This window comes from Schistocerca americana, chromosome 1 (genome assembly GCF_021461395.2).
Source record: "Schistocerca americana isolate TAMUIC-IGC-003095 chromosome 1, iqSchAmer2.1, whole genome shotgun sequence".
Classification (NCBI taxonomy): Eukaryota; Metazoa; Arthropoda; class Insecta; order Orthoptera; family Acrididae; genus Schistocerca; species Schistocerca americana.
The window spans coordinates 450,517,612-450,544,706 of record NC_060119.1 but is presented as its reverse complement, the minus strand read 5'-3'; the positions used below and the strand labels follow the sequence as shown (position 1 = coordinate 450,544,706).

Below are 27,095 nucleotides of genomic sequence, written 5' to 3'. Positions count from 1 at the left end.
GTTCCTAATAGCATAATCTACGTCTACATCTACATCCATACTCCACAAGCCACCTGACGGTGTGTGGCGGAGGGTACCCTGAGTACCCCTATCGGTTCTCCCTTCTATTCCAGTCTCGTATTGATCGTGTATCCCGGGTTCGATTCCCGGCGGGGTCAGGGATTTTCTCTGCCTCGTGATGGCTGGGTGTTGTGTGCTGTCCTTAGGTTAGTTAGGTTTAAGTAGTTCTAAGTTCTAGGGGACTTATGACCACAGCAGTTGAGTCCCATAGTGCTCAGAGCCATTTGAACCATTTGAACCATTGATCGTGTAAAGAAAGATTGTCGGTATGCCTCTGTGTGGGCTCTAATCTCTGATTTTATCCGCGTGGTCTCTTCGCGAGATATACGTAGGAGGGAGCAATATACTGCTCGACTCCTCGGTGAAGCTATGTTCTCGAAACTTCAACAAAAGCCCGTACCGAGCTACTGAGCGTCTCTCGTGCAGAGTCTTCCACTGGAGTCTTTCTATCATCTCCGTAACGCTTTCCGCGGTTACTAAATGATCCTGTAACGAAGCGCGATGCTCTCCGTTGGATCTTCTCTATCTCTTCTATCAACTCTATCTGGTACGGATCCCAAGCTGGTGAGCACTATTCAAGCAGTGGGCGAACAAGTGTACTGTAACCTACTTCCTTTGTTTTCTGATTGCATTTCCTTAGGATTCTTCCAATGAATCTCAGTCTGGCATCTGCTTTACCGACGATCAACTTTATATGATCATTCCCTCCTAATGCGTACTTCCAGATAATTTATGGAATTAACTGCTTCCAGTTGCTGAGCTGCTATTTTGTAGCTAAATGATAAGGGATCTTTATTTCTGTGTATTCGCAGCACATTACACTTGTCTACATTGAGATTCAGTTGCCATTCCCTTGCACCATGCGTCAATTCGCTGCAGATCTTCCTCTATTTCAGTACAATTTTCCATTGTTACAACGTCTCGGTATACCACAGCATCATACACAGAAAGCCTCAGTGAACTTCCGATGTTATCCACAAGGTCATTTATGTATATTGTGAATAGCAACGGTCCTACGACACTCCCCTGCGGCACGCTTGAAATCACTCTTACCTGTACATCGGAAGAGTGACATTGACAAGGAACTCTTCAATCCAATCTCACAATTGGTGTGATAGCCCATATGCTCTTACTTTTTTCATTAAACGACTGTGGGGAAACTGTATCGAACGCCTTGCGGAAGTCAAGAAACACGGCATCTACCTGGGAACCCGAGTCTATGGCCCTCTGACGTGGACGAATAGCGCGAGCTGGGTTTCACACGATCGTCTTTTTCGAAACCCATGCTGATTCCTTCAGAGTAGATTTCTAGTCTCCAGAAAAGAAATACTGGCGTTCACGGTGCGCTGCATGTTTTGAGCTCTCGTTCGCTTGCATGACGGCGTATCCGGACACAACCATTGACCTAATGTAACCAGTCGTCCGAGCAACCGACGACTGTTCCCCTTGATCCACGGTCGAATATCGTTGATCCTGTGTCCATTACAGTCGTAACTGACGATTACTAGTATCCTGTCGGACTTAGGGTAGTGCAGCATCGCGAAGTGGCATAGATTAAAAATTCGTTGGAAGTCCACTGTAGAAATATAGAACCATGCTGCCTCTATGCCATCCATAATTGCGAAATTCTTGCCGGTGCAGGATCTTGTGCTCGAACCAACCTCTCGATTACGGCCTATAGGGGTTCGATAATATTCATGTCGGGCGGTCTCAGTGCCAAATCATTCGCTCGAATTGTCCAGAATATATTCCAGACCAATAGCGAGCAACTGTGGGCCGGTGACACGGCACATCGTAATGCATTAAAATTCCATAGTTGTTTGGGAATATGAAGTCCATGAATGACTGTAAATCGTCTCCCAGTAGCCAAACGTAACCATTTCCAATCAATGATCGATTCAGTTGCACCAGAGGACCCAGTCCATTCAATGCAAACACAGCCCACACCATTACGGAGCACCAACAGCTTGCACAGTGCCATGTTGACAACCTGGACCCGTGGCTCCGTAGGGGTCTGCGCCACACTCGAACTTCATCATCAGCTCTTACCAATTTGAACTGGGACTCGTCCAACCAGGCCACTGTTATCCAATCGTCTAGAATCTAACCGATACGGTCACGAGCCCAGGAGAGGGTCTGCAGGCGATGTCATGCTGTTAGCAAAGGTACTCGTGTCGATCGTCTGCTGCCAGGCCACTGTTATCCAGTCGTCTAGAGTCCAACCGATACGGTCACGAGCCCAGGAGATGGTCTGCAGGCCATGTCATGCTGTTAGCAAAGGTACTCGTGTCGATCGTCTGCTGCCATAGCCCATTAACGCAAATGTCGTCTCTCTGTCCTAACGGATATGTTCGCCGTAAGTCCCATGTTGATTTCCTTGGTCATTTCACACAGTGTTCCTTGTCCGTTAACAATGACAATTCAACGAAAACGGCGCTGATATCGGTCGTTAAGTGAAGGCCGTCTATCACTTTTGTCCGTGGTGCGAGATAGTGCCTGAAATTTGATGTTCTCAGCACACTCTTGACACTGTGGATCCTGGAATAATGAATGCCCTAACAATTTCCGAAATGGAATGTCCCATGCCTCTAGCTCCAACTACCATTCCGCGTTCAAGATCTGTTAACCCCGTCGTGCGGTGACAATCCCGTCGAAAACCTTTTCACATGTATCACGTGAGTACAAATGACAGCCCCGTCAATGCACTACCCTTTCATATGTTGTGTACGCGATACTACTGCCATCTGTGTATGTGCATATCACTATCCCATGAATTTTTGTCACATCAGTGTAGTCACTGTAGGGATAACGTCACGTTTTTGTTGGAACAGAGTTTGTCATCACCACTTTTCAATGCGTAGTACGTTTGTGTGGATGTTATGAGCAACTGTAGCTAGAGAATGAAAGAATTAAGAACAAAACGTAACTTTAATTTATATTTACTCATTCCGATACTGATTTCGAACTGGAAACCCTATTTTCAAATAGCGTTCATGTGATGACTCATTCAAGGCGTAGGCTGTATTACAAAGAACGATACAACCACACTAGAGTGCTCTTTGCAGGTTGTTTAATATGTACGTGTTTCTTTGGAGAACGAAGTGGTATTCGCTTGGAAATTTTTCCGACGGATATTTAATTTAAATTCTTCTCGGGTGCTCAGCCGGGTATAATCGTTCACATTGTTTGACTTCTTATCAGCGTGGTCTTCAGGTGATATCTGAGGAATAATTATTCTTCAGTAGTTTCCTGGATTTGGTTGTAAGTCTCGTTGCGAAAATTCGTGCAATATGAGCGATTATACCCTGTTAAATAACCGACAGTAATTTAAATTACCAACTACTATTGTTCGAGGATATAGAACATTCTAATGCAGCGTTTCTTAGAAATATATCCCTTCTCGTGGTACGTTTAGAACACTATTCTGCTGAGGGTTTGGGCGCAATTACGTTTCATCTTAACGTTCGTGGCGTGCTCATTGAAAGTTGTGCACTGTAATTCCCTATATGTTATTAAGTTTGAAGTGTTTTCGGCTTAATATTAAATCGGGATATTTAAGCTTGTTCGTCAGTCTCGAAAGTAACTAGGAAATTTTAAATACAGTAGTCTGTATTTGACGTAATTTGTGTTTCCATTTCGGAACTGCCTCTGCAAAAAGGTTTCTCAAATTTATGAGAAATCTTATGGGACTTAACTGCTAAGGTCATCAGTCCCTAAGCTTACACACTACTTAACCTAAATTATCCTAAGGACAAAAACACACACACACACACACACACACACACACACATGCCCGAGGAAGGACTCGAACCTCCGCCGGGACCAGCCGCACAGTCCATGACTGCAGCGCCCTAGACCGCTCGACTAATCCCGCGCGGCCAACCTCTGCATGCACGCATCTTTTCCCAATGGCAGAGTTTTTAATCTTGGTCACCAAAACTTTAAACATACTTGTTATGACAAAGAAAATCGTCACTATTGTTTAATGAACTGACAGGGATTTTTGGATTTTTGGATTTTTAGACTGCTACACTCTCAACTCAAAACATTTTTATTTTCTTGTATCTGGCTGCAACTGCGTAGTAATTAATCTAATCGCCGTTAGTAGTGCTAACCTATACGAGGTCCACCGTTTCAGAATTAGTACTGGCATCCACTTGAAGTACGAGTCACAATAGTAGTACGGAAAAATATGGGATGAATTAGGCGCTTCAGTCTGCCTCGGCATGGATGTGTGTGGTGCCCTTAGGTTAGTTAGTGGGAATCCTGCCTCGGGCATGGGTGTGTGTGATGCCCTTAGGTTAGTTAGGGGGCTGAATTAAAAGCGATATAAAATTAATACCAGAATTGATCAGGTGAAACAGTTTTGTTATCTCTCGGTAGTATAATCACAGAGGACAAGAGACGGATAATGAAAATGAAGAAGAGTGCATTGGCAAAACAGACATTTATGACTCAGAAAAACATCTTAATCACCAAACATATGTATATAGATGTCACAAAATCCTTTACAGAATCACTAGTATGATAGGTACAAAGCTCTATGAAAATGAAAGTTGGGCCCTGGGTGGATTTGAAAGAACAGATTTGAAGCCGCTGCAATGTGGATATGGTGGAAAATAATAAGAATGAGTTAGACAGAAAGAAAACGAACCTGAAATTGTTAAGGGAACAGTTAACAAACAGAGAAGTTCAGTAAAAGAAACGGAAAAAAGAAATTTGAAGTTTCATCAGACACACAACTTTCATCAAAAACATTATTGAAGGGAAAGTGCTGGGAAGAAAGTGAACGGCCTAGGATCAAATATTTAGAAGCGATAGGGAAGGATTCCTCTACCGCTCGTATGAAATATAATTATCCGCGTCTACTAGACGACCTCTGAAATAATGTGAAGTTGTGTATATGGCAGAGCGCTGTAAGTATTCGCCTACAACCACTTGAGATATTCCACGGAGTATTGATGCACAACCATCCTCGAGACAAATTTTTCGTCTCAACTTGCCTCTTTGATTTTCGATATGACATCCATATATCCTAGCATTAGCTGAAACACTAATGGTAAGGGCTCAACATTTTCGTTACAGTGCACATATGTTTAAGCTGCATATCCTATGTATCGACAGCCCTTGTTAGCGCCACATTTGTTTCGTTGGCGCGCGGTCGGTGGCGGTTGCACGAGCAGCAAAAGCGAGTACGGTACAGCTGGCGTTCGCCTGAAATGTGTCGATTAATTACGTCGCTAACGCAGACATTAGGAAACGTTACAGATCAGTCCGTTATCGCAGCCTCTGTTTGGCATTCACATTCGTTCCCATATCCAGCTCACAACCAAATTATTACCTTTAAATCTAACCTAGAAATCGGTCGATGCTACAGGTCAGTCTATCAGCACAACCAAATCGATCAGTTACAGCCGAACGCCAGTTGTACCGTACTCATTTTAGCGAAAAGAGTGTTAGTATCCACCGAGATACTATATGGAAGCCTGGCTCCGTTTTCGGAGCACGGATCGGGACGTGAAGTTAAGAAGTTTGTGGTAAAAGGCACTTATTTGGCGGTGGGTGTACGCATTTGCTGCGTAGTACTGCAGACGCTACATAAGATCTGCAGCTTAAGCCAGTTCGTGCATGTTATATTCGTATATATCTGTGACTGTACCAGGAAGATCGTGAAAGGTGCAGAAGATAACAATCAGGAAGCTTGTGTGGTTTGAATGTGAAAGTAAACTAGGCTTGTAAATGAGCATAACGTGTGGACAGAGGGGGCCTGAGGACAAACAAATTTCAGAACAGGGTTTATTTTACCAGAAATATGTTGCATTAATCTGTATAATGGCATCCATCCCATATGTGTCAAATTTTATATTCTGTTGAAACATATGTGCTTATCTACTGACGGCAGTAGCACAGAGGAAGGAGCAGCCTGTTCTGAAGCTGTCGGTAGATGATATAGGCCAGTGTCGTAAAACAAGTTTCACAGCAGCAGCCGAAGTGCAGGAAAAAAAGAAAGAAAACGCGGAGTATCATTCACTTTGGAGTCTCTTATCGATAAAAGCTTCCAGGCATCTTTTGTATGATAACCTTGTTTTCGGCAGGTTTTCAAAAGTAACAAGAAAGCTGTGTTGGTGGGCTCTTGCCTTGCTTCGCAAGTTGTTTGGACACCTTCGTGCACAGCTTTCACTGTACTAAGGCTTGTTTTGTAATGAGAAGAGAGCATGTACCCGTCTCAAATAATCGGAAAGTAAATGGTAAAGCACTTCTGGTTCGATCGACACTGTTTACTATTCCGGTGCAGCTAGTGTGACCTGAGTCGGCAGTGCTGCGCCGTGCGCAAGCGCTGTTTGCTCGCCTTATCTGGCGTCTATCTGCTGTGACAGTGAATCTTTCCGTGGAACGCGTGTAATTTCCCTCCATCTCAAGCCTCCTGATGTACCGTGCCGCGGTAGGACGTTGCACGCATGACAAAAGATTACTGCATCATGTCGTCCGTATGTTGTAAACCATCGAACGAGGTGACGCAGTAGTTAGCACACGGGACTCGCGTTCGAGAGGGCGACGGTTCAAATCCCTGCCCGGCTATCAAGCTTTAAGATTTCCGTGATTCCCTAAATCCCTCCACGCAAATGCTGGGCGCCTATGTAAAGCGCACGGCCCATTTTCTTCTCCACCCTACCCTATCCAAGTTTATGCTCCGCCTCTAGACGACACGGTTGTCGTTGGGACGTTAAGCTGTAAATCATCCTTCCTTCCTACTTTGTAAAACAGTGATTTCAGCGGACGCGAAGTTTAAATTCTGATTTCCGCTGATGTCTGTACGACTATAACCACCGAAAGTTGGTGCAAGGACTAGTGGCAAACGAACTGGCCATTGGCAGTACCTTCCGTTACTCTAGCGACTGGATTAGATGATTCCTTAAAAATGAAGCTGATTCTCATCACTAACCGAGCAGGATGGCGCAGTGTCTGAAGCAGTCGACTCGCATTCTGGAGGTTCGGTTTCCAAAACGCCATCTAGCGATCCAGATTTATGACTCCAATGGTTTCGCTTAAGGTGACAGGTGGCTTGGTTCATTCGAAAGGACACCGCCAACCAGGGCAAATAAACGTAGAAACCCTAACCGTCGTTCTCATCTTCCTGTCTCGACTTTTATTTGCCGTACTGGATTTCGAAGCTGTAGAATTCCTCACTTATTAAACAACAAATGACTTGACTCGTTTGTGGACAACGTTCTGTCTAGTGTAGTTTAGTATCTCTGACATATAAAATACCTGACATCGACAACTTTACCATTTTATTATGCTGATTGTTACATTCGTTGGTATTTTGATACTCGAAATATATGGCGTCCTTTCAAATAGTTCTCGTAGTCCATTTATAGTGTACTAGACACTGTGACTGCCTGATCGAGCATGACGTTAATCGATATTGGCCACTAGGGTATCTTTCAGTGAATAGCTACTAGCGGAAAAACATTATCCCGTGTAGCAGACAGAACGCATTCGACTCCAATGGCGACGCCACTAACTCTCTCTAGTCTCCAGACACTCGACACAGAGGCAGCCAGTGTGAATGCCTGTGGTGGAACGGGAGGAGGTCACTACGTCTCAGGTTAAATTCAGAACATCCTTGCAATATACAGTGGAGTGCGAGCACGAGAGACAGTAGACTGTGATGCAACAACGGAATGAAGATATCAAAACAATGTCATATCCACCGTACTGGCACAAAAATAAGTTACGTCAAATGGTTCAAATGGCTCTGAGCACTATGGGACTCAACTGCTGAGGTCATTAGTCCCCTAGAACTTAGAACTAGTTAAACCTAACTAACCTAAGGACATCACAAACATCCATGCCCGAGGCAGGATTCGAACCTGCGACCGTAGCGGTCTTGTGGTTCCAGACTGCAGCGCCTTTAACCGCACGGCCACTTCGGCCGGCAGTTACGTCAACTTCTTTGTCTCCATTGGAAGAAGCTTGATCAACATGCTTGAATTTGTCAAGTGCAAAACACGAGGACGCGGACAACAAAGGAACTATCGGCAATGTGAATCTTCGAGTCATAGAGATACTTAAGGATCATGTGATTGGTTGGACACTGCCTGCGGCTTTCGGCGTAGTCTTAGTTCTATTCTGTCGCTTGCGCCTTGTCCCGCGGTTACGCAGGGTCGGCCATGATTAACCGTATTTGGCATGTTAGTGTAAGGGATGGCCGGATGCCCTTCCTGCCGCCACCCCGTACCCCCCAGGACGGAATTAGTGTACCCCAGCTGTCTAGTGTAAATCGTGAAATAGTGTGAATGTGTTTCAAATGACTGTGAGTCGTGTAACTGAGGCGGGATGTGGGGACCAGCCCGGTATTCACCTAGTAGGATGTGGAAAACCGCCTAAAAACCACAATAATCTCCAGTCAGGATTCGAACCCGGGCCCCTTGGCGTGACAGACTACCGCGCTGCCCACTTTTTTTTACGCGTATTTTTCCCATTATCTCAATTGTAATATAAATAGTATAGAAAATGACTGTGTTGAAAATAAAAGAAAGTAACTGACGAAAGGGACTCTATCCATCGATACAGCGATTACGCTGCTTGAACGCTAACCACTTTTTTTTTCTAAAAAAACGTTTCTCAAAGCCAAAATCAGATTTCTTTTTCCTTTAAGAACAAATTATGAGGAATAAATAAGGAAAAGTTTTTTCTTTAATGTCGTCGTGCGACTTGTAGTTAAAGACCAGTTCTTACAGGAGCTCCTGAAGTATCTCCGCCCACAGCATGCCAGCTCGTCCAAACGTGTCTTCTTATGGCGAAGGCGTGGGTTCTGGGTAGCAGATCTATTCAGTTCGGTTCGGTTAATACAGTTTTCAGCATCTCAGGGCTTGGACGTTCCAGCTACGAGGTGGGTCATCGAAGGTTCTCCGTAAGAAATTGGAAAAATATTGCTTATAGCGTGGGTTGCGTATCAGGACGCAGTGTCGTTCGTTGAGATAAGTCCAATATCCTAGCGTAGACTTGTCGCCAGAAGTAAAAAGATAGTGGATCGTGTGGCCACAGAACCAATTCACAGAGTGAGTTTTGGCGGAGGGGTAGAAAGTCTTATCGGCGTACAAAAGCATGTGGACGTCGATCTGAGCCGGTGTCTGGCGAGTAAGAAACGCCAAAATTCGCCGCGCAAGTGTCCAGACGTCGAACGTTGTGCCACAGTGGAACCGGTGGACATACGTGTCATCCACTCCACAGTGGGTGCAGAGGGATGAATCGGCGAGATTGATGCGGTGCAGACGATCTCGGTTAACTTGTTTGCCATTCACGGTGATGTACCACGCTGATTGAACTTCTGATTCGAGAAAACGCGCATGGATCGCCTTCCATATGTGTTGCCACACGTACTGTGGATACTTACGTTCGATGGGATTGGACTGGCGGCACTGTTGTAACAATTCGGAGACTGTTTTCGTGGGGTACAAACGTGTATGTGGTAAGGACCGGTAGATATAACTGAACTCCAGGAAAAATCGTTGGATGTAATAGAAGGGGGTTGGAATGGTCGATACCAGTACTGGGGCAGACAAGGAGGCCGGCGCAAAGTTGTGAAGCAGGAGGCTAGTAAGGCTCTGCGGGCAACGATGCCAAAGTTTTAGTTGGGAGCTGACGTATAGTGCCTTGACACGAGTCGGCACGTAGATGAGTCCCACCCCGCCACGATCTCGTGGCAGTGCAAGGGATTCATGTTGCACCTTGAATAACATCCCCGAGCTGACGAAGGCGCCGAAAGCCATCAACAGTCGTCGCGCCAGGAGATTTGGGACTGGTAGTACTTGAGCCACGTGTGGTATACTGGAAGCGTGATACATGTTCACGTATTGCGCGCGTTGGATAAATTCGAGAGCTCGTAGCCGGTGATCTGCGAGATTTGCTCTGATTGTCTGTAGCAAGCGTCTACCATTGATAGTCGCTGAGCGGCGCAGATCTGTTGTGAAATCAAGAACAAGACATCGTGTGTTGGCGGCGACACTAAGGGGGCAGCGCATCTCCGGCAAGCCCTCACCAATGAGCAGGACCTTGGATTTTGACTCGTTGAGGCAGCTCCCCGACGCTTCGCCGTAAGTCGCCACCCATGTCAGTGCTGCTCGTACTTCATCTTCACTGCGCAGATATAGTACTATGTCGTCTGCGTAGGCTGTACAACAAAAACGGTGGCCGTGCACAGCCATACCTTCCAAACGTTGGCGCATGCCCTGGAGCAGGGGTTCCAAGGCGAAAGCATACAAAATCGTGGAAAGAGGGCAGCCTTGCCGCACAGATCGTGCGATGACCAGGGGCGGTGTTAGGCGACCATTGTACATGATTTTAGAGGTTGCACTACTCAACAGGCGCATAACCACTGTGACAATACCGCCAGGAAAACCCATATGCTGAAGAACTGTCCGTAAATAGAAGTGGTCAACACGGTCGAAAGCCTGGCTAAAGTCCAGTGAAGCCAAGGCGCCAGGGAGACGCTGATAATGCGCTAATGCTATCATGTCTCTGCAACGGCAAAGGGCCATACGGATGTTGTTGTCGCCTCCTAGGGAAGTCTGGTCGCAGGATGTGACGTAACGTGCGACCTTCTTGAGGCGCGATGCCTGTAGCTGTGTGAATATTTTCAAAATGGTTCAAATGGCTCTGAGCACTATGGGACTCAACTGCTGTGGTCATAAGTCCCCTAGAACTTAGAACTACTTAAACCTAACTAACCTAAGGACATCACACACATCCATGCCCGAGGCAGGATTCGAACCTGCGACCGTAGCAGTCACACGGTTCCGGACTGCGCGCCTAGAACCGCGAGACCACCGCGGCCGGCGTGAATATTTTCATGTCGCTGTTGAGCAAAGTAATTGGTCGATAGTCCTGGACCCTCGATAACCCGCGCGGTTTATGTACGGGGATAATAATGCCTTCTAGAATGACGCTCGGGACCACTGTCATCGGTGACATCAGTTCTTGTGCGATTAACGTCCACGTGGAAGCCAACAAATAGTGAAAACTTTTATAAAATTCGATGGGTATACCGTCAGGTCCAGGAGAACTGTTATCGGAACCCGCCTTGATAGCATCTACCACTTCATCCGTGGTTACGTCGTCTTGGAGGTCATGCACTGCGTCCTCCGGAAGAGTGTTCGTAGTAAGCCGAGCGACTTCTGTGATCAGTGCTGCAGAATGTGGTACGGCTGCGTATAGCCCGGCAAAATGAGCATGGAGAGTACGACCGATGCTTTGTTGGGTGTCGTGCCGGCGCCCTTCCACATCAGTGAGGGCTTGGATCAGAGCTCGTCGTTGTCGTTGTCTTTCCTGAAGGTGGTGATACATCGACGGACGTTCTTGAGGGATTCGATTAGAAGCTCGAGAACGGACTACAGTGCCTTCCAAGTGACGCCGCATGATCAAGGAGATCTGCGCCTTCGTGCGATGGACCATCGACTGCCGGGCTGGCGAGAAAGGCATCGTCGTACAGTCACGTAGTATGATGTAGTAGAAGTGCAGGGTATTAGTTTGCCACGTCTTTAATTCCTTCCCATAACTCATCAGAGTCTTCCTGAGGGTCGGCTTTGCACAGGAGAGCCACCATGATAAGGTGGAGTCATAGGCTTCTCGACGATGGTGGCAGCGTGCCCACGCTTGGTCTGAAAAGGCCAAGGGCCAGACTTCCGCATGACGTGTGCCATCAGCAAGGGAGCGGGTAACGTAGATGCGATCTATGCGGCTTGACGAGTGAGAGGTGTAGAATGTGTAGCCCGGTTGAATTCCGTGGAGCTTCTTCCATGTATCAACAAGTCGTAGACGGTCGATGACCACTGAGAGAGATGCACAAGGGGAATGTCGCGGGAGTTGGTCCGCGGGCTCTTGTTTCGAGTTAAAATCCCCACCGAGTACCAAATCGTCCTGCGGACCGGTGAAGAGGGGTGTGACGCTTTCGGGAAAAAAAGTTTGTCGGCCATGACGGCGGCCAGTGCCGGACGGAGCGTAGATATTAATAATACGCACGCCGAACAGTGTGAGGGCCATACCTCGCGCAGTGGGGAGGTGGATGACGTCCTCTGCAGGGAGTCCGTCGCGTAGCAGGATGGCGACGCCGCTACCGCTGTCGGATGCGGGGGAAACATGGGCGTTGTATCCGGTGGGAACTAGGAAGTCAGCCACAAACACCTCTTGTAAGAGTGCTATATCCACATCCGCAGAGTAAATAATGTCTCGGAACATGGCCAGTTTTTGGGGGGCACGAATGGTGGCAAGATTCATCGTGGCATACGATATTGCTGTGTACGGCCATCCTCAATATTTCCAGAACGTGCGGTAGAAGTAGCCGGCAGGTGGAGACCCGCCGGTGGTCCCGCAGTGGTGATAATTACTGGCGGGGCGCCAGCCCTAGTATCGCCGTGGTGGACTCCTGTGCAGACACGCTGGCAGTCTGTTCCACTTCGTCTTCAACGTCATCGGCCCAGGAAGCTGACGACGTGGACATGTGACGGTCACGTACTTCCGGAACGGGTGTTGTGGATTCCGCAACATGAGTGGCAGGGGGACCGCCGTCATCATTCGTTGACAACGGCGAGGACACGTCCCAGGCTGGGAGAGGAAGCGTCACAGGAGGGGCGCCTGTTGCTGTCGCATCGCGTGACTGGACGCAATGTGGGAGATCACCGTCGGACATCAGGTCAACATCTCGCGGGGCCGTCTGAGAAAGGGCGTCATCTGAAGGCGTTCGTCGTCGTTTCCTGTGTTTGCGAGGCGACCGCTGTTTTCTGATGTGGCCTTCTGAATCAGAATGTGGTCGCCCGTCATCTGACGCCGAACCCGTCTGGACAAAGGCAGACGTCGGCACGACAACAGGAACATCAGTTTCAGTCTGCAACCCGGACGGTCCTGAAGCGATCACTGTAGGCGACGCCGTGCTTGTGTCGTCGGCGCGTTGTGCTGCGGCGGGTGGCGTTGACGATGCTGCTGGCGCAATCGGGATTGGTACGACGGGGTCTTGTGCAACCTTGGCGTAGGTGATGGGTAAGGACGTGACCATCGAAGCCTGGGTCTCTTCACGTAACGGCGTCTGTATTAAACGGCGGTATAAGCATTCGGAACGTACATGTCCCTCCTGGCCACATCCTGCGCACGTTCGTGGCTGTCCGTCGTACATGACGATGGCCCTCACACCGCCAATCAGCAGGTACGATGGGACATGTTTAGTCTGCTCAATTTTTATTTGCCGGACGCCATTTAATACGCCGGGGTAGGTCGTAAATGTGTGCCACTTCTCCGCGACGTTACCCAAGACGGTGCCATATGGTTGGAAAGCGGCAATGACCACATCCTGAGGTACCTCAAACGGGAGTTCAAACACCCGCAATGTCCGGAGGCCGAATCCAGCATGGGCGACTGTCACAGCACCCATATGTCCATCATATGTCCATATATAGTCCGGTCGCATGACGGTGAATTATGCCATTGCAAATTTCCTCCGGCGACATCTTGATGTAGACAACACTTCCAGTGATGGAAAAATGTATGCCGATTACGTCCTGGGGGTTCAAACGTAGATCCTCACGTATGAACTGTTCGACTTCGAAAGCTCTGGGTCGTGGATGTTCGGCCTGAAACGTTACTTTGGTCGTTGCACGGCGGTACGAGTGCGCCATGGTGTACGTTAGTACTGGACTCGATAGACACAAACACCGCGACGCGGAAGTAAACACCGCCGAGAGCGGAGCGTCGGACGGCGCGCGGAGCAGCTCCGCACGCTAGCACGGCTGCGAGCCGACTGACTGGCTATATGGCGCGTTTCAGCCTAGTCTAGTCTTAGTACACTACATAATTTTAAATTCTTCGCCGCAGCATGTAAATAATCATGAATTATCAATAATATAAGATAGTGTTATCAAGCTTTATATCAAACGATAGTATGCATTCTCTTTTAAAATAATTTGCCACGGAGAGTAGAGTTTAATCGTGTTTGGTAGTGAATCAAGCAAAACCTATCTCATGCTGCAGTGAAAATGGAGAAAAATGAAAACAAAGTTCATAGTGACTGCCAGAAAAACTGGAAGTAGCAAGTGAAAATAATGTGCGATGTCTGACCGATAATTAATTGACGCAAAGGCGAACTTTTAAGACTGATCCATTTAATAGTTTGACTTTTTTATCGCCATAAAAGACGTCAGCGGTTTTTTAGAAAAAACTTATCAACTGCAAGTGATATTAGATAGAAGTGGTATTTCTGGTCTTCGTGAGAAGGAAAACGGCTTTTGACGAAAACCGCAGAACAGACTTCCTTGTACGAAACAGTTATCTGACTAAACAAAGTTGAGAGATGCATAGTTTGATGCAACGAACGTATCGAAGTTGAATGGAATTAGTTAATGGTAATTATTAGGGAGTCACGACATAACTAGTGATTTAAAAAGTCTTACAACGCTTTGATTTTGCTACAGATTCCATTAGCACGGGTATCAAAGTTAAAAATTAACAACATTGTTCGAATAATGTGCACATCAACTGTAAGCATGTGTACTGATGTGTGTGTTTCTTGACATGATAGGCAGCCTCAGAACTGATATTCGAAATATTAACTGCTTTATAGCAGTGCGATATCAAAAAAAAAAAAAAAAAAACCACAGAGACACGAAAAGCAGATATATTGTGATTCAACGGGAGATGCAAGCATAAAGTATTTTCGTTACTAATAGAATGTAAGTTCGGCTTGCCGTGTTGCGACTTCCTAGCAAAACAAATGAATGTTTCATGAAATTTAGTGTAGTTTATATCCCTCTTACTAATTAACTGTTTCTTCTTTGTGGGCGTTGTAAGAATTCTCTCTGTTTCATTAACATTCGTTCTTCAATCACTCAAATTTTGTATTTCTTTTATTAAAAAAATTGGAAATTGCAGCTTTATTCAAGGAGGTTGTGAATTCATTCTGTTTGTTCCCCGGTTTGATTTTTCACTTTACAGTTACTGAAGCAGCTACTCATTACAGAACAGAATTTGATCCAAATTTTAATTATCTTTTTTAATAATTAAGAAATATTTCCCTTGTTGCCCTACATATTAGTCCTCTAAGTTGGTGAAGCTGTCTGCAGAAGTCTACATATTTTTCGTCTCAAAATTGAGTGTTACTAGCCATGGTCCTATTGGAGATGGTTTGCCGTACCCTTCGACCGACCTATGAACTGACTTACCCACCCGATTGTAGGGGGAGTTACAGTTTAACGTGGATTCCGAACCACTGTGCAACTCGGCATGTTTCCCATTAGTAAACATGTGAGAGAGAAAGTCGGGTCAATAAGTGAAGGACTGACCAGGTATGGGGCCCGATACCTTTGGATTTATCTTTACTAGTGAGACACCAAGCCTAGCCTCTAATCTAACTCTCTCGTCTCCCGTCCATCGTACAACCAACGATGCCAACAAGCTTCATGATTGTTCTACTCATGAAAGACTGCACTTAAACAACTGTCAAATCTGTTCCTCTCTTATTTTTCCAGTGTGCTAAAAAATCGTTTTGCACCTCATGCGAGGCCAAAATTGTTTCTATGCCATCAGTGACCTAACTATTAAAATTCGAAAGTGTGTATACGTCTTGAGGCAATGCAACTCACAGCGCGCAATTTACCCAGTCTGTATTCGTCCTGCGGGCAACTGCCTTGCCGCAGTGGATACACTGGTTCCCGTCAGATCACCGAAGTTAAGCTCTGTCGGGCGTGGCCGGCACTTGGATGGGTGACCATCCGGGCCGCCATGTGCTGTTGCCATTTTTCGCGGTGCACTCAGCCTCGTAATGCCAATTGAGGAGCTACTCGATCGAATAGTAACGGCTCCGGTCAAAGAAAACGATCGTAACGACCGGGAGAGCGGTGTGCTGACCACACGTCCCTCCTATCCGCATCTTCATCTGAGGATGACACGGCGGTCGGATGATCCCGATGGGCCACTTGTGGCCTGATGACGGAGTGCTTATTCGTCCTGCATTTGAGAATGAGAGCACTTACCGACCTCTAACAAACTTAACTCATAGTTTCAAACCTCGTAGAATCTTTTTCTCGTCGACACCCCCTGCAAAATAATGAAAGGTTAAAAATTTATCGCTTATTCAAACTTCAGTATACACATATACTACTGAAAGTACCTACAGAATTAGTGTACGACCCACGGTTGAGGAGACGTGACGTTATAAACACTGAGATGCGTGAAAAACTAGGTTTTCTTAAATCGTAGGCAAATTACCCAGATTATAACTAACCAGGCCGGAGAGGGGGAGTGGGGGGGGGGGCAGCGCAAGGGGTATTGATTTGTAACAAATCGTGACAATTTTGATAGAAAAGAAAAGGTAAGCACATTAAATAAAATATGGATACCAACTTTGGTCAGGACAGTAATGGTCGATTATTTTTTAATCTACGAAGATGTCACCGGCGAGAGATAATCACGCATTCGGCTCGCGTGACGTATTGTGTTGGCTTTCGTATAATTGTATTAATTCAGAATCAGTTTAAGCTTTCAATATAGTTGCTGATTTATCTCCGAAGATGTCTCCTGTTGATGGGCGCAAAAAGTGATTAAATAGTTTGTATATAGACCACGGCCTCCCAACACGGAAATTTTAATGGAAGTAAACACAGGACGTGAAAGCCTACATTATGTTACAATGGTACAAAATTTCCCCTGTACTGTATCTTTTAACTGCTGAACAATTGCTACCTTCTTTAGTAAACTATTATATCTCCAAAGATAAACTCATTCTTACTATTCTTCACAAAGTTTATTGTCGACGAACTTCTAGTACGCTTGTACAGACAATAAGATGACTACATCATGTGTATAAGGTAACCAACTCTGTTAAAACATTGCCTCTGTTTTCAACATAGAGACTTTATACGCTCGTACATACCTTCATTCATTGAAACAGACCACAAACGCATTACTTGAAGTAGATTTAGAGAGAAAAATGAATCAGTGGTGAAGTTTAACTATACAATATGACAGACAGTGAATTTATATATAAATAGAAATTGAAACGGTTGTCTGAATTTTATGATACATGAAGAATTCTGATAATTTAACCTGCTAATTGTTCTGACTGACATATTAAACAAATTCTCATTTACCAGGATGAACTGAGCACAACAAAGTTAAACAAAATAATTTCACTGTGATTATGTAAGGGTGTTGTATATACTTTTCGGATGTCAAGAAATTTCTGTTCGTCTGTATGGCAACAAACTAGTTAGCTTCCTACGTCGACAACGTCAAACGGCTGCGGCACATTGCTTCATCTCTGTTCCTCTTCTTTAGTCCTATGAGGTAAAAAAGGAGATGGCGCTATAGACTTAGGCTGTATGCTGTTTTGAAGCCAGTTGGCGGGGCCTGCCGCCATCTTAAACAGCCCAAAAATTCAGCAGACTACTGTTTACTACGATAGCTTGTTCACTATTTCTGTCGGTTGCATGCAACAGCTGTTTTAAATACTAAAAATTACAATGCTTACGTTAATAACATGGTGTCAGGAAGACAGTTTCGAACGTTTTTTTGTTCTCGAATGTATGTTTGCTCTACTAATACGACACATGCGACCTCGTTAACGCAACTGGTTTGTTGTTAATATACTTTGACAAAACAAGAAGAGAAGGATGCGATTTGAAAAGGATACTTTCGTAATCCATTTAATTCCACTTTTGCTGTATTTATATCGATAGCAAATAAATCTGGAACTCCAAAACCAATGTTTGTTTGCTTAATGGTACTACTTCTTCTTAGTTACATTTTGAGCTTTCAACTCGTGTGCATAACATTTTTAATGTTCACGTTTGCAAAAAACTTAGCTACCTGTTCTTTGTTAGTCCATAAACGTATGCAATAACGAAAGAAGCAAGGAACGCTATATATCTTGTGCATTTCAACAAAGTGAATGGTTATTGAAATGTGAAAGATATGGAAGGGGCATTCGAAAAGTTTTCGTTTGGTGGCATTGGTGCAGGGTATATTCAACATAGAGCGACTCTGGCGCCGGTATATAAACACCGACATGTAGGTTAGAGCATTCTTGTCTTTCCTATGTGCGTGCGGTAAATGCCTCCAAACAGGACCAACGTGCTGTTATTCTTTTCTTAGCTGCCGAAGGACAAACACCGGTAGACATCTGTAGAGAATGAAGAATGTGTATGGAATCGCACGACTGTCGAAACACGCCGTTCTGGAATGGTGCGCCAAGTTCCGTGCTGCTTTATAACAACACACGTCCCCCATACTATGTATTACAAAATACTCGTACTCTCATAAAGAATTCACATACATGGAGGGGGCTTGGACCCCTTGTTGTTTTGCGTGGCACTATCACAGCACAGGCCTACATTGACGTTTTAAGCACCTTCTTGCTTCCCACTGTTGAAGAGCAATTAGAGGATGGCGATTGCACTTTCAACGCGATCGAGCACCTCATAATGCATACCCTGTGGTGGAGTGGTTACACGACAATAACATCTCTGTAATGGATTGGCCTACACAGAGTCCTGACCTGAAGCTATAGAACAAATTTGGGATGTTTTGGAACGCCGAATTCCTCCCAGGCTTCACCAACCGACATAGGTACCTCTCCTCAGCGCAGCACTCCGTGAAGAATGGCCTGCCATTCCGCAAGAAACCTTCCAGCACCGGTCTGAACGTATGCCTGCGAGAGTGGGAGCTGTCATCACGGCTAAGGGTGGGCCAACACTATATTGATTTCCAGCATTACCGATGGAGGGCGCCCCGAACTTGTAAGTCATTTGCAGCCAGGTGTCCGGATACTTTTGATCACATAGTGTGTGTATGGACAGAAATATGCCAACCAATACAAAATGGACTTGCACTCGAAACAAAGGACGGCGACTGAATCAGAGAATAATGGTAATTAAAAAAAAGGTATTAAGGGTGAAATATTCCAGACAGATCCTTCCAAATTTTTGGTAACATAGGAGGGCGGGACAACCGCCATACTCGTAGATCAACGTCTTCCAGTAAAAGTACATCATTTTACTGAAGGGGACTGATAGTGTCTGATGGAGTGAAAATTTATGACGGAAGGGGGTTGAACACGAACGCTTGCCTTTGTGTGCCGTGATCTTAGCACTGAGTCATTCATAAGATGCCTCCTGGTCCAAATTAAAGAATACAATCTGACACTACCCCTCTATTTCCGAAATATATCTTCTTAATTGTGTTTTGACGCGAAACAATGACACATCATCTCAGTTCATGCCAAGTGTCTAAAATAGAGCTTAGTTTCATCCTAGGAGGACATTTTGTTGCTCTCGTATTAGTGTGTCTTCTGAAGTGGCAGAAAATGCATACAGAGCTTCTGGCAGAGGGACAGACGGTCGGTGCGAGGTCAGGAACGTGTTGCTGCAATGGCCGGCCCAGATCCACCAGTCGATTAACCTACATTAGGGCCAGCTTAACTAACTGCCCACATTCGCAGTTACTAAAGCGTAGCCTGTGGTGTTTTTCCGGACGGCCATTTTCTGCGAACATAGCAAACAATGTCACAATGCTTTCCGAAATCACACTTTACAGTACAGGTAAGGTATTCTTGAATTTTATGTAAACATTACGGGAGCATTTGAAATACATAGGTTTCCCAGGAGGAATGGTCAACATTCAGGAATACTACAGCGACGATCATTCGGAGGGAGAAAAAAAAACATTGAAAATGGGCTTTAAAATTCATATCTTACGAGCTGCGAGCACTTGTTCACTAGAGTAGATGTTTCTCACAGTAAGCCGGCCGCGGTGGTCTCGCGGTTCTAGGCGCGCAGTCCGGAACCGTCAGACTGCTACGGTCGCAGGTTCGAATTCTGCCTCGGGCATGGATGTGTGTGATGTCCTTAGGTTAGTTAGGTTTAAGTAGTTCTAAGTTCTAGGGGACTGATAACCACAGCAGTTGAGTCCCATAGTGCTCAGAGCCATTTGAACCATTTCTCACAGTAGCGAAGATAAGTGTTCATAGCTTTCAGGGAATACACTTTTGCTTCGAGTAATTGCCCCTGTCGTATCCTGAATAGAGACTGTCCCTCCTGGAACAGCATGTGTGTATATGGGTTATATATTAATTCTTACACCGCAGTTTGTCTTCAGGTGCATTGCAATGTACTTGTTTCTAGTAAAATAGGTGTTCTGTTATTCCTGTGTGTGTATCTCAGTATATGAAGACGAAGGAAGATTAGATTTTATCGTTCTATCGACTTTTGATGTTATCACAGACGGAGCAAAGGCTCGAATTAGACGGGGATGGAAAAGGGTACCTGTCGCGTCTGTTGCAAAAGACCGGCCCAACATCCGTCCTACGTGATATAGGAAAACGTAACTTGGAATGGCCCATAGAGGATTTGATCCAGCGTAAACAATGTGCGTTTTTATCGGGTATAAAGGAGTGAACACATTCAACTACGTCTCCGCATTCTCCTAGATGATGTGCATAGCATTTGGTTTAGCCAATTGGGGTGATTTCTTGCATCCAAATTAAGGAGACGATTTCAGCAGAGAGAGAGAGAGAGAGAGAGAGAGAGAGAGAGAGAGAGAGAGAGACCTTCTGGATTATAGCAATGTATGGTGTGGTAAGTCATATGGTAAAAGACTACAGCCTGATGAAACACTTTAGACTGTTGTTAGCTTCCTAAGAAGCGCAACATTCTGCTATGTGCTCGAAAACTATCCACGCTGATACCAAATACCTCGAAGGTAATAAATTGTTAGTTACTGTACCGCAGAAGCTGTTGTTAAAGAAAGCACTGTTTAAAAAATGTGCAGTCGCCTGCAAACAGAAATGAGACAAGGTAGCTACTGAACATAGAATACGCACGAAAACAGTCCTGTAGTTTTACATCGTGAAAGCCAGTTTAGTTACCCTTATTGGGTTCCGGTAAATTAGGACAAATCAGTTTAGAGTTTATATTAGCTACTGAATTAACGGCATTCACAGTAACATTTTCGTGCGAATATATTCTCGGTAAGTTTTGTGGATCACAGCTCATAAAGTGTCAGCGAAAGAACTAAAGATACTTAGAGACAGCCGCTGCTGAAGTAAAAACAAAATAAAGAAATCAATGCGCAAAGTAGTGGGTTACGGAAATACTAAGGAATGAAGAGATACGCTAAAAGTTCTCAGAGGCCATCGATACTGCGGTAATGAATAGCTCAGTAGGAAGTTCCCTGGAAGAGGAATGGACGTATCTAAAAAGGGCACTCACAGAAGTTGAAAAGAAAAACGCAGGTACAAAAAGTAACTGCGAATAAATCATGGCTAACAGAAGAAATACTCCAGTTGATCGACGAAAGAAGGAAGTGCATAGCTGTTCAGGGAAATTTAGGAATACAGAAGTACAAGTCACTTAGAAATGAAATAAATGGGAATTACACAGCAACTAAGGCGGAAGACTAGATGAAAAATGTCAATAAATGAAAAAAAACAACCTTCGGTGTAGTTAAAAGCAAAGGCGGTAACATTAACAGTGCAATGGGAATTCTACTGTTAAATAGAGAGAAGGGAGCGAATAGGCAGAAAGAGTACACTGAAGTCCTCTGTGAGGGGGACTTGTCTGATGACGTGACAGAAGAAGAAACAGGAAAGAATAAGAATTTAGAAGAACTTTTGAAGACTTAAAATAATTGGGGGAAGTGGCAACAGAACGACTATTCGCTTCGGTGTGTAGAATGTTTGACACTGGCGATGTACTACTAAAATTCTGGAAAAACATCGTCCACACGATTACGAAGATAGTGAGAGCCCACAAGTCCGAGAATTGTCGCACAATCAGCTTAGCAACTGGCTGGCTGGCTGGCTGGCTGGCTCTGAGCACTATGGGACTCAACTGCTAAGGTCATTAGTCCCCTAGAACTTAGAACTAGTTAAACCTAACTAACCTAATGACATCACAAACATCCATGCCGGAGGCAGGATTCGAACCTGCGACCGTAGCGGTCTTGCGGTTCCAGACTGCAGCGCCTTTAACCGCACGGCCACTTCGGCCGGCTTAGCAACTCACTCATCCAAGTTTCTGATGATAAAGATGGAAAAGAAAATGGAGGATCTGTTAGATAATGATCAGTTTGGCTTTAGGAAAGGTAAAGGCATCAGAGAGGCAGTTCTGACGTTGCGGTTGATAATGGAGGCATAGGATATGTCGATATGGAAAAAGCGTTCGAAAACCTATAATAAATGATACAAAATGTTCGAAATTCTGAGAAAAACAGCGGTAAACTATAGGTAAACACAGGTAATATCCAAAATGTACAAGAACCAAGATGGAATAATAAGACTGGAAGACCAAGAAGGAAGTACTCGTATTAAGAAGGGTGTAAGACAGGGCCCTACTTTCAATCTATACATCGAAGCAGCCATGACGGAAATAAGAGGGTTCAAAAGTGGGATTAAAATTCATGGTGAAAGGATTCAATAAGAAGGTTCAGTGATGACATTGTTATCGTCAGTGAATGTCAAGAAGAATTACAGGAATGGAACGAACAGTCTAATGGGTGCAGAATATGGGTTGAGAGTAAATCGAAGAAAGACGAAAGTAATGAGAAGCTGCATAAATGAGAATAACAAACTTAACATCAGGATTGATGGTCACAATGTAAATGACGTTAAGGAATTCTACTACCTAGACGGAAAAATAACCAATGGCGGACGGAGCAAGGAGAACATCAAAAGCAGACTACCAATGGCAAAAAGGGCATTCCTGGCCAAGAGAAGTCTACTAATATCAAACATAACCCTTAATTTGAGGAAGAAATTTCTGAATAAGTACTTCTGGAGCACATTATTGTATGGTAGTGAAACGCGGACTGTAGGAAAACCGGAACAGAAGAGAATCGAAGCATTTGAGATATGGTGCTACCGAAGAATGTTGAAAATTAGGTGGATTGATAAGGTTAGGAATGAGGTGGTCCTCCGCAGAATAGGCGAGGAAATGAATATGTGGAAAACCACTGACAAGAAGGGACAGGTTGATAGAGCATGTGTTGAGACGTCAGGCCGTAATGTCCGTGGTACTAGAAGGACCTGTAGAGGGTCAAAACTGTAGAGGAAGACAGATATTGGAATACATCCAGCAAATAATTTAGGACGTAGGCTGCACATGGTACTCTGAAGTGAAGAGGTTGGCACAGAAGAGTAATTCGTGGCAGACCGCATCAGTCCAGTCAGAAGACTGATGATTCAGAAAAAAAAGGAAGTACGAAAGCCTGGAAGTTAAGAGGCAAAGAAGAAACATTAAATACAGGGAAAAACAAACAATGGGAAAAAGAATACTGATAATTTTCAGACACTTGTACGCGATGAATAATAGGCTGACGAAAGAGATCTCAGTGTGTTCAAATAACTCACTGTAATGCAGCCGAGCGAAGTCGTCGACAACGGCCGATACTTAGACAGGAGCACACTGTGCCATTTTCGAGGCAAAACGGCAGCAATAAGCGCTGTGCAAGCGAATTCAAAGCCTTGGTTGTCAGAGAAAAAAAAACACACACGCACACACACACACACACACACACACACACACACACACACACAGTAAACACCAGTGCCATCACAAATCAAAGATGACCGACATCAGAACTTACCGATAATCAAATTATTAATCAAGGAATGGGGTAGCATAAACTCTGTCCCTCTGTTTTTTGACAAATGAGACTGCAGGATTCAATGCAGAATTTAAACAGAAACCACCATCTCTATTCATAAAGTTACTTGCTAATTTAATTTCAACAGCTTCCTTAGATGGGAGTGCATGCCAGAAAAGCCGTGTTATATTCCATAGGATGACTGGTGCCAAGGAAATGTTCTGCAGATGCGGATTTGCTCGTCTGCTGTAAGCGTGTGTGCCGCTTATGCTCTATACACCGATTCTCCACAGTCCTGGTAGCCTGTCTATTATATGGCGTGCCACAACTGCAAGGAATACGGTACACTCTTCCCTTACGAAAACAAAGATCATCCTTTACGGAATCTAAAAGGACAGTGATCTTAGATAGTGGTCGAAAAACACCGAAATGGTCCATCCGTAACCCTCGGCAGTATCATCATTCACCCTGTGCGCAGTTGGTCGATAGCACAACGCACGTATAATCTTTCTTTCTTTATAACCATTCTGACGAAAGGTGACTTCGACATGGGCTAACTCAACTGACAAACTCTCAGGGTCTGATATAACATTGGACCTGTGAACCAAGGTACGAAGTACCCCTTCACGTTGAGCCAATGGAGGAAGGCTTCTACTAGTGAAAGCATTTCTAAACAGATTTTATAATATTGTTTGTATCATTGTATGAAAAGTACATGTTGTGTGAGATTTCTTTTTTTTATAGTTTACATTACTGTTTTATAATGCACAAAAATTCCCTCACTTGTAAATGACAAGTTATGCGAAAGTTCTACTTTCCTCTGTTTGTAGATACAAGTCAATGTCAGTACATTTCCTACAAACGTAAAGTCCCAATGTGCCATCCACTTTCCTCCTGACAGACACGTCAACGAAGAGAGACAGCCATTCTTTTCCATGTCCCGCTTGAAACGAATATTCCGGTGGATTGAATTCAGGTTTTCTAAAAAGTCGTTCAAATTCTCACTGACATGAGGCCAAACAACAGAAGTATCGTCTACATATCTGAAAAACACGCAGGTTTCAAAGCCGCCGACTCCAAGGCACGTTCCTCTAAATCGTCCATAAACAAATTGGCAGTAAGAGGTGACAACGGCCTTCCCATATCAACTATATGTAATCGACCTAAAATCCGGCGAGTTCTTAATGTAGAGTCCACACTGACCTACTGTAGAGCTCAACAGAGTAGCAAAGTGTTTTGCCACACGATATGCCAGAGAACGATCTCGAAGTCACCTTTCGTCAGAATGGTTACAGTGAAAGATTAGACGTGCGTTGCGTTATCGACCAACTGTGCACAGGGTGAATGATGATACTACGGAGGTGACACCAAAGTCTACGGCCTTTTTGCCTTACGAAGGGAACATTTCGAATAGGATTGATCGTATTTTGTGGAAATATGATGCGAAGTCTGTTTTTCGACCAGGATCTAAGATCAGGGTCATTTTAGGTTCCGTAAAAGATGATCATGGTTTGCGTAAGTAGGTTGTCTACCGTATTCCTTGCAGCTGTGGAGCGTCATATGTTGGGCAGACCTTCAGGACTGTGGAGGACCAGTGCACAGAGCATAAGCAGCACACACGCTTACAACAGTCGAGCAAACCTGCCATCAGAGAACACTGTCTTGGCAACGATCATCATACGGGATAAACAACGAGGACGTTCCGGCAGGCGCTTCCAGCTATTGGAATAGTGTTATTAAGGAATCTATTTAAATTAAAGTAGCAATTAACCTTATGAACAGAGATTTTGTAACAAATGTTTCTTGAAATCCTGCTGCCTCATTTGCCAAAAAACAGAGGAACAGAGTTTGTTTTACCTCACCCGTTGATCATTAATTTCACTATCGATAATTTCTGACGTCGGTCGTCTTTAGTTTGTGATGGCGCTAGTGTTTGCTCTGTGTGTGTCATATATTGTGTGTGTGTTTACGGAATTTCTCTGAAAACGAAGGTTTTAAATTCGCTTGCACTGCGCTTTCGTACAGCAGTTTTGCCTTGACAACGGCAGGGTGTTCTCTTGTTGACATATCGGCGGTTGTCGACGACGTCAATCGGCTGCATTCCCGGAAGTTATTGACGTATGTTTATCCTGGGAGAAACTAAGGTCTCAGATGTTAGATTATCTCTGGGAAAATAAACGAGCTATCTGGATCCGAGAAATTAAATATTTACGAATACACGGCATAAAGAGGAAGAAGAGGTAATATGTAGTAGTAGTAGTAGTATTTGTAGTTGTAGTTGTCTTCAGTCCAGACACTGGTTTGATGCAGCTCTCCATGCTACTCTATCCTGTGCAAGCTTGAACATCTCCCAGTACCTACTGTTTAGTGTACTCATCCCTTGGTCTCCCTCTACGATTTTTACCCTCCACGCTGCCCTCCAATACTAAATGGGCAATCCCTTGATGCCTCAGAACATGTCCTACCAACTGATCCCTTCTTCTAGTCAAGTTGTGCCACAAACTTCTCTTCTCCCCAATCCTATTCAATACCTCCTCATTAGTTATGTGATCTACCCATCTAATCTTTAGCGTTCCTCTGTAGCACCACATTTCTAAAGCTTCTATTCTCTTCTTGTCCAAACTATTTATCGTCCACGTTTCACTTCCATACATGGCTACACTCCATACAAATTTTTTCAGAAACGGCTTCCTGACATTTAAATCTAAACTCGATGTTAACAAATTTCTCTTCTTCAGAAACGCTTTCCTTACCATTGCTAGTGTACATTTTATATCCTCTCTCTTTCGACCATCATCAGTTATTTTGCTCCCCAAATAGCAAAACTCCTTTACTACTTTAAGTGTCTCATTTCCTACTCTAATTCCGGCAGCATCACTCTATTTAATTCGACTACATTCCATTATTCTCGTTTTACTTTTGTTGATGTTTATCTTATATCCTCCTTTCAAGACATTACCCATTCCGTTCAAAAATGGTTCAAATGGCTCTGAGCACTATGGGACTCAACATCTTAGGTCATAAGTCCCCTAGAACTTAGAACTACTTAAGCCTAACTAACCCAAGGACATCACACACACACCCATGCCCGAGGCAGGATTCGAACCTGCGACCGTAGCAGTCCCATTCCGTTCAACTGCTCTTCCAGAGCCTTTGCTGTCTCTGACAGAATTACAATGTCATCGGTGAACCTCAAAGTTTTTATTTCTTCTCCATGGATATGTAGTAGAAAGTGATATTTTCAGAAGGAAATTGTTAAATTCAGGATTCCGTGGCAGAAGCAGAAAAAGTTTGACGTGGTCTGAAGAAGCGACACGTTGAAAAATTGAACGAATATTAAAGGAAAGGAAGAGAGCAAATATACGAGTAGAAGGAATTGAAATTGTCATTAGTTGATCAAAATTGAAGCG

General features: G+C 44.6%; 1 protein-coding gene and 1 pseudogene across 2 annotated transcripts in view; both read left to right on the top strand.

The window, feature by feature from the left end:
- LOC124623659 (sodium- and chloride-dependent GABA transporter ine-like) overlaps window positions 1-27,095 on the top strand; it is a 332,671-nt gene that overhangs the window by 83,501 nt on the left and 222,075 nt on the right. The window lies entirely within an intron of this gene.
- Window positions 15,725-15,842, top strand: LOC124558487 (annotated as a pseudogene).